The sequence below is a fragment of the Aegilops tauschii genome, chromosome 5, assembly GCF_002575655.3.
Source record: "Aegilops tauschii subsp. strangulata cultivar AL8/78 chromosome 5, Aet v6.0, whole genome shotgun sequence".
In the NCBI taxonomy this organism is placed as follows: domain Eukaryota; kingdom Viridiplantae; phylum Streptophyta; class Magnoliopsida; order Poales; family Poaceae; genus Aegilops; species Aegilops tauschii.
The window spans coordinates 498916284-498925414 of record NC_053039.3 but is presented as its reverse complement, the minus strand read 5'-3'; positions in this window follow the sequence as shown (position 1 = coordinate 498925414).

Sequence of the window (9131 nt, the reverse complement as noted above, 5' to 3'; positions counted from 1 at the left end):
TGTGTTTCGTCCCCTACCTGCTAAGAGGCGTCGGATTTCCAATCCATCCGTTCCTCCGAGGGCTTCTGGAATATTACGGCCTCCAGCTGCACAACTTCACCCTTGCTCCATTCTACACATCGCAGGTTATGTCGCCTTATGCGAATTATTTCTGGGCATTGAGGCCCATTTTGAGCTGTGGAGGAAGTTGTTCTGTCTTGTCCCGGGCAATCATGAGGGGTCAATATTTGAAGTGGGCGGAGCCGAGGTATGGCGTATCGCCGATACCGGATATCTGTCCGGCACACCAAGGAAGGCATCTGAAGAATGGCCTTCCGAATGGTTCTACATTGAGGACGTCGCGCTTCCTGACCTAGTTCGAAAGGGTCTTCCTCAATTTGCGAGTATTCCGCTAAAGAAATGCCAAAGTTGGCGTCCCCGGAGTCTTGAAGAGGATGACATCGCAGAAGTTCGTCAGCTTATGAGCAAGATAAAGACGCTCGCTCAGTCCGGACTCACAATAATTGAGGTAATGGCGAGCTCCATAGTGCGAGGGGTTCAGTCGCTACAATACAGAGGGCTGCCAATGTGGCACTATAATGGAGAGGATGACGCCTCCCGCTGTGGCCGGAAAGGTCCGGATACCCCCGCCGCTCTGGCCAAGATATTGGCCGAGCTGTTTAAAGGGGAGGAAGAGGAATTTCTTCGCATTAAGCGCAGAGATGGGTATTCTATGTATGATCCTCCCAGTTGGGTAAGCCCCAACCCCTCTGTTTCACTCATTCCACTTCCGGATTACTTTTGATAAATTTCAAATCTGTTTGTTATGACAGCAATGGCGAAAGGTCACCGAAGGACTTCATAGCCCGCGCCACAGCCGGAGAATCACAACCGGGAGCTTGACCCCAGGTTTGAAGAGGATCCAAATATATATGTGGTGCTCGCGGAGGGGGTGTCTTACCAGGCGAGCTATGATGGCATAGAAGTGGCCATCACCGCCGACTACCCTGGCCTCCTTCCTGCTTCACACGTAAGTAATCAAGAGACACCTCCTCTAAAAGAGTGCTCTTATTTTGCCTCACCCACCACACTGTCTTGTGCTCCAAAGAGGAGGCGTTCGGCAATTCCAAAGAGATTGGCTCCCACACTGGGCAAGCCTTCGAAGAGGAATGTAAGGCCCCGGATACAACTTTCCATATTCGTAACTACAACTCTTGCCTTTTCCGGAGATGCGATATGAGATTCTCTTCGTGGTTGGGTTTTTGTCTTTGTTTTGCTTTTGTTCATGTCATGCATTTCATATCACGTCATCATGTGCATCGCATTTGCATTCGTGTTTGTCTCATGCATCCGAGCATTTTCCCCGTTGTCCGTTTAGCAATCCGACACTCCCACATGCACCGGCACACCCCTCTTGTCTCTTTTCATGAGCGGGAGAAAAACGTTCTCGGAATGGGCCGAGATTTGTCAAGTGGCCTTGGTGTATCACCGGTAGACCACCTCTCAAATTTCGTTCCATTTGGAGCCCGTTTGATACCCCAACGGTTAACCGGGTAACCGCAAAAGCCTCTTTGGATTGCAGCCCAACACCCCTCCAAAACAGCCCAATAACCCATCTAAACCATCTCCATGTTCTCCGCCGTCGGATCACGATCATGTGGGCAAAAACCACACCTCATTTGGACACTCCCACCTCCTTCTACCTATAAATATGTGATCCCCTCCGAATTTTCGGGTCCAAACCCTAGCCCCGCTCCTCCTCGCCGCCGGACGTGTCCGCGCCGCCGCTCCCCTCCACTCCTGAGCCGCCACGTGGCTCCCCGCCCCGCCAGCTGCCGCGGCCCGCCGAGCCCGCGACGAGTCCTCCCGGCCCGTGCGCCGACCTCCGCCGCCCCGCTCGCTTCGCAGTGCCGCCCGGCTCCGCTCCCGCGCCGCCCGCGCACACCGGCGCCGCCGCCTCACGCCCACTCAGGCCGCCGCAACCGCCCCGTCGCCGCCCCGCCGACCTCCGCTGCCGCCCGCGTCTGACGTCGCCGCCCCACCGACCTCTGCCGCCGCCCGCGCCAGCTCCGGCCGGGTCCTGCCAGATCCGGTCCGGCCCGACCCCGCCGGCGCCTCCCCGCGCCTCTCCGACGTCTTCTTCCACTCCGGTCACTCCTCCGGCGACATCTCCGGCCAACCTCGGGATCCGCGCAAACCCTAGATCTGGGAGGAGGTTGACCTCGATATTTCACCAAGTCATTTTTCTGCAATGATTTATGCCCTGTTCAATATGCCGCATCTCCGTGCTCGGTGCTCCAAATCATGCATATGATATGTCGATTTGTTCGTCTCGTTGAGCTCTTCATGTTAGCAGCATTTCCATGCATGATACTGTTGGTTATGATGCCATTTTCATTGATGCAAAAGTGCTATAAATTGTTTACTGCTGTTACTTATCAGTTTATGAGGATTTGTCATTTTTGTTGCATTTGCTGTGTGCATCATATGAGCATGAGCTCTACATGTGTTTGGAACTACATCATACCATCTTTACATAGGTGCTTGTCTTGTATTTTTGTGATCTATGTGGTGACTATAACAAGCATGCAAACTAGGCTTCGTGATATTGCTGTTTTCAGGGACTTAGGATTTTGCTGTCTTTTCCTGCTGTTATTTTGATGCCATGTAAACTTGATGCTACAGTGAGATCCATGCTTGTTTTGGGATACTTCAGTAAGGATGTTTTGAACATGTGGTTATGCTCTATGCGTCCATGCCCCTGCTTGCAATTATGGAGTTGTCTAGCATGTCTTGTTCTTGCTCTACTTTTGCTATAAAATGTTCCTGACAGAATGTTAACATGTTAATCAAAATTGCCATGGTTGTTGCTAGTGGTCCATGCATCCTATTAACTTGATCTTGCCATGGTTAGCTTCATGAACATGTCATCTTGCTATTGGTATGCTTATAGTGTCTTTTAATGCTTTGTGGTGAGTGGCATGAGCTCGCAAAGTTGCTATCATGAATCTGTTTATGCCATGCTCTGTTTTTCTTCCAAGTCTGAAACTGTTAATAGAACTTGCTATGTTTACATGGGTGCCTAATATCTTCTGTGCCTTTTTGGCTCATGATCAGTAAGGGACTTTTGTTCTCTGCATTTACTAGAATCATGCCATGGCTTTATTTGCCATGATATGTTCCTGTAGCATGTCGTTTGCTTGCCCTAAACATTGCTTCCTGATGTTAATTTTGACATGTTAGTATTTTCACCAAGTCTGTGATGCTGATATCTTTTGCACTTTTGCCATGCTAGTTTGGACATGCTCTTGTGTGATTTAGCCGTAGCTCACTGTTCATGTTTTGTCAAGCATCTTGTGTACATAACTTCCATGTGCTTTGTTGCTATGTTGGAGTGCAGTAGCTTAGTTTCTTGTTGCATTCTAAGTGCTATCATGCTGTTAATCGCAGTTTTGCGTCATTCTTGTTTTGCTTGTCATTTGCAAACCGTGCACCCGTTTCCGGTGATCCTTATATCGATTTCGACCGAAATCACCCCATCTTTCCAGCGGTACACTTGGTTTGCCAAGTTGATGCCTTGATCATTCTTTCCCTTCCGGAGCTCGCATATGCATTGCATATCATATCTTGCATATCATGCCATGTTTTGCATCATGTTGCTTGTGCATTGCACCGTGATTGATTGTTGTTCTATTGCTTGTGTTTTTGCTTTGGGTAGAGCCGGGAGACGAGTACGTGAATGAGGAACCTGTTCAGAATGTTTACGAGGATCAAGCTTTCGACAACTCTGAGTACATTGCAGGCAAGATGACCATACTCTCGAAATCACTTCTATCTTTGCTTGTTAGTTGTTCGCTCTGTTGATATACCGCGCTACCTACCACTTGCTATATCATGCCTCCCATATTCCCATGTCAAGCCTCTAACCCACCTTTCCTAGCAAACCGTCGTTCGGCTATGTTACCGCTTTTGCTCAGCCCCTCTTATAGCGTTGCTAGTTGCAGGTGAAGATGAAGTTTGTTCCAGGTTGGAACATGGATATGTTGGGATATCACAATATCTCTTATTTTTATTAATGCATCTATATACTTGGTAAAGGGTGGAAGGCTCGGCCTTATGCCTGGTGTTTTGTTTCACTCTTGCCGCCTTAGTTTCCGTCATACCGGTGTTATGTTCCTTGATTTTGCGTTCCTTACGCGGTTGGGTGTTATGGGAACCCCTTGACAGTTCGCTTTGAATAAAACTCCTCCAGCAAGGCCCAACCTTGGTTTTACCATTTGCCTCACCACCACCTATACTTTTCCCTTGGGAGTCGCACTCCCGAGGGTCATCTTTATTTTAACCCGCCCGGGCCAGTGCTTCTCTAAGCGTTGGTCCGAACTAGAGTCCTTTGCAGCGCCACCTCAGGGAAACTTGAGGGCTGGTTTTAGTTGTACGGAGTGCTCATCCGGTGTTGCCCTGAGAACGAGATATGTGCAGCTCCTATCGGGATGTCGGCGCATCGGGCGGTCTTGCTGGTCTTGTTTTACCATTGTCGATATGTCTTGTAACCGGGATTCCGAGTCTGATTGGGTCTTCTTGGGAGAAGGAATATCCTTCGTTGACCGTGAGAGCTTGTGATGGGCTAAGTTGGGACACCCCTGCAGGGTATAAACTTTCGAGAGCCGTGCCCGCGGTTATGTGGCAGATGGGAATTTGTTAATATCCAGTTGTAGAGAACTTGACATTTAACTTAATTAAAATGCATTGACCGCGTGTGTAGCCGTGATGGTCTGTTTTCGGCGGAGTCCGGGAAGTGAACATGGTCTTGTGTTATGCTTGAACGTAAGTAGTTTCAGGATCACTTCTTGATCTTTTCTAGCTTCTCGACCGTTGCGTTGCTTCTCTTCTCGCTCTCATTTGCGTATGTTAGCCACCATATATGCTTAGTGCTTGCTGCAGCTCCACCTCACTACCCCTTTCCTACCCATAAGCTTAAATAGTCTTGATCTCGCGGGTGTGAGATTGTTGAGTCCTCGTGACTCACGGATACTTCCAAACAGTTGCAGGTGCCGACGATACCAGTGCAGGTGATGCTACCGAACTCAAGTGGGAGTTCGACGAGGAACTTGGTCGTTACTACGTTTCGTTCCTGATGATCAGTAGTGGAGCCCAGTTGGGACGATCGGGGATCTAGCAATTGGGGTTGTCTTCTTTTATTTTGGCCGTAGTCGGTCTTTAAGTGTATTTGGTTGATGTATAAATTATTCTTGTATTGTGTGAAGTGGCGATTGTAAGCCAACTCTTTATCCCTTTCTTATTCAGCACATGGGATTGTGTGAAGATTACCCCACTTGCGACTAAACCACCATGCGGTTATGCCTCTAAGTCGTGCCTCGACACGTGGGAGATATAGCCGCATTGTGGGTGTTACAAGGAAGGCCGGTGAAGACACAACCAGGCTTTCATTGAAGAGGTATGGATTCATAAATATGTTTTTCAGCGGCCGCACCTGACTGTGACTTTGTGCGTTTGTCTAGTTCCAGGAAAAGGGTCCGCTGAACTATGTCCGGGGGCACGGCCGGCCGTGCTCCTGACAACCGAGATTTAGATCCTGCCGGAGAGACGGGGGCCGGTATGACGACAACGCCGGATTGTCCTTCGGCCGAGGGTTCGGAAGACATGTCCGTCACCAACTCGGAAGTAGAGAGCGCTATGAACCATCGGCGCTGTAGGGCTGTCTTGCGAGACCCCAAGTTCTCGGAAGAGGCATTCAATGCCTTCAGCTCGGGTGACGCATACATCCGGGCTGCTCGAGATGGACTTAGAGAAGCCACGAAGCAATATTTGACAAATGTGCAGGTAAGTATTTTTTGTCCAAAAGAGGATAACCATATGCCAGTAGCCCCCGGGACTGAAAGCAGTTGGTACAACTGATTTAAGGATCGTTGTATAACCAGGTCCTTACAGAGAAGAATGGCCTGCTAGCCCAAGAGCTGGAGCAATGCTGGGCGCAACTGAGTGCCGCTACCGCCGAACTGGAAGACTTCAAGAAGGCGTCTTCTGGTAACGTTCCCCTCCATCGAGGAAAAATAATTGTATCCCCACGATACTAATACTGTGGCTGATCGCATAATAGGGTCGCCCGATCAACTTGAAGAGAAGTTGAAGATCGCCCAAGAGGGAGAAAAAGAGGCGAAAAGACTACACGCCGTAGGCGAGCGAGTGCTGACCCAAGTCAGAGGGGAGAAAAACAAGCTACAGGATTCCAACACTACATTGGGTGAAGAATTGAAAGATGTGCGAGCCCAGTTAGCCGACTCCGTAAAGGAGAACAAGAAGCTGCGGGGTGGCATATTCAGTATGTGTCGGAACTATTTTTAAAGTAGTTCGGAGATAGATGGAACTAATATGGTTATAATTGCAGGTATATTGACGGGCCGTCCTGAAGAGGAGGTGTCCGGATCATCAAATGATCTGCTGCAAAGACTGTCGCAAGTGCACGAGCATGCTCGGCTGGTCATGCGGAGTGTTGCCAAGGCCTTATGGCCATCCGCCTCCCCTGCAGGAAGTATGGAGGAGCTTGTAGAGCTGTTCAAGGGAGCACGGCGTATCCGACTATGGAAGATATCGGCCTGTCGAGAGGGTGCGCGAGAGGCCTGGGCCATGGTGAAAACGCGATATACCAAGCTAGATCCTAATCACATGGCCCGGGTTGGACCGCTAGGGTCAAATGGGGAAGAAATTCCCGTTAGTTTAGTATATGACCAAGTAGAGGTGGCCGCCAAATATTCCCAACAGGATTGTAAGTTAGACTGCCTGTTGGACGGTGTAGAGGAGGAAGTGTTTGAGTCCAAGTGACTATGTACTTTCCTCGTCATGTGGACCTCTAGCTGAATTGTATATCATTTGTCATGGCAGACCTTTTCGCTTCAACCTCCGGACCCGAAGGTGCGGAGTGTTTCCGAATACCGTCGCGGCCGAATAGACCGGGGTATGCATGGAAAACTAGGCGTAGGGGTCATAGTTGCTTGAACAAACAAGTTGTATCTGGCTAGCTATGTTATATTACATTGAGATTGTAAGAAACGTCTTCCAGAGAGAATAGTTCCGTTAAGGGTTCCTTTCCCCGGGTGTGCATGCATTTAATGTACATGTTCGAATTGTGATGGGAAAATCACATTGTATGTAACTTCTGGGGGTTCGCAATGGTGTAAATGAAAAGACATCTTTAATTCACCGACCGAATATTCCCTTAAGAACGCTAGCTTTCGGCTTCACCCAGTCTGAGGTACACATCCGGATGACCCGGCAGTAACAATCGCAGAGGTGCTCCCGTTATGCCCTAGCCAAACTAACGGGAACACAGGGCATAAGCACAGGAGCCAGGCAATCCAGCTTGGCCAAAACTTAAGTCATATCGATGCATATAATGGCGAAGAAAAGGTGCATATGGAAAAATTCATATGTGAAGAGCTTGATGCTCGAGGAATAATAATAAAAAGCTTCTGTCCAAGGAAGCCCCTAGGTATAATAGACATACATATTTAAAGATGCATGTGTCAGGGGTGTGCGGTCTAGCCGTACGAGAGCTTTAAAGCGAGAAAGAAAAAGTAATCGGAAAAGAGAGTAAAAATAATGGAAACTACAGGGGAGAAGGAGACTAACAAGGAGTTCGGTGCTAGGCATAGAATCTTCGGAGTCTGGCTGCGTTCCAGGGGTTCGTCTTGAGGCGATCTTCTGATGCATCACGAAGATGGTACGCCCCTCCGGTGAGAACTTCGTCAATTATGAAGGGACCCTCCCATTTGGGCTTGAGTTTGTCCTTTTTCTTCTTCGGCAGGCGTAGAACGAGTTCGCCAACGTTGTAAGTCTTGGCCCGTACTTCTCTGCTTTGATATCTTTGAGCCTGCTGTTGGTAAAATGCTGAACGGGCTTTTGCGACATCGCGCTCCTCCTCCAGGGCATCTAGGCTGTCCTGCAGATCAAGCTCGGCTTCTCTCTCTTTGTACATACGCACTCGAGGTGAGTCGTGGATAATATCGCAGGGCAATACAGCCTCCGCGCCGTACACCATGAAGAAAGGTGTGTATCCGGTAGTACGGTTGGGCGTGGTCTGCAGCCCCCAGAGTACGGAGTCGAGCTCCTCAATCCAGTGCTTGTCTAATTCTTTCAAAGACCGCACTAGTCTGGGCTTGATGCCGCTCATAATGAGACCATTGGCTCGTTCGACTTGACCGTTGGTTTGCGGGTGGTAGACGGAGGCGTAATCGAGTTTAATGCCAAGATTAGTACACCAGGTTCTTACCTCGTCGGCTGTGAAATTAGAGCCGTTGTCGGTGATGATGCTGTGTGGGACACCATAACGGTGCACAACACCGGATATGAATTCTATCACCGGGCCGGACTCGACCGTTTTGACCGGTTTAGCCTCTATCCACTTAGTGAATTTGTCCACCATGACCGGCAGATATTTTTTCTTATGGCTTCCCCCTTTAAGGGGTCTAACCATATCCAGTCCCCAGACCGCGAAAGGCCAAGTAATGGGGATATTTTGTAAGGCAGTTGGGGGCATGTGGCTTTGGTTGGCGAAGAGCTGGCATCCGACGCAGCGTTGGACAAGGTCCTGCGCGTCTGCTCGGGCTGTCGGCCAATAAAACCCAGTATGGAAGGCCTTGCTCACAAGGGCCCGAGCTGCGGCGTGGTGTCCGCCGAGACCAGCGTGAATTTCCGCTAAAAGCTGCCGCCCCTCTTCCTCGGAGATACATCTTTGAAGTACTCCGGTAGTACTTTTCTTGTAGAGCTCTCCGTCGTGAACCTTGTAGGCCTTCGAACGCCGGACAATGAGGCGAGCCTCGTTCTGGTCTTCGGGAAGCTCCTTCCTATTAATGTAGGCCAAGAAGGGTTCGGTCCATGGGGCAATGACTGCCATAATGAGATGGGCCGATGGTGTTATTTCGGTGGCTGAGCCCCCGATACTATCGGTGTGTTCGGGATTTGGGGTTGTATTCGGATCTGGACTGTTGTTGCCACCCTCCCCTTGCCACACCACGGATGGCTTAAAAAGCCTTTCCAAGAAGATGTTAGGTGGGACGGGGTCGCGCTTAGCGCCAATGCGAGCAAGGACGTCCGCCGCCTGGTTACTTTCTCGCGCGACGTGATGAAATTCAAGC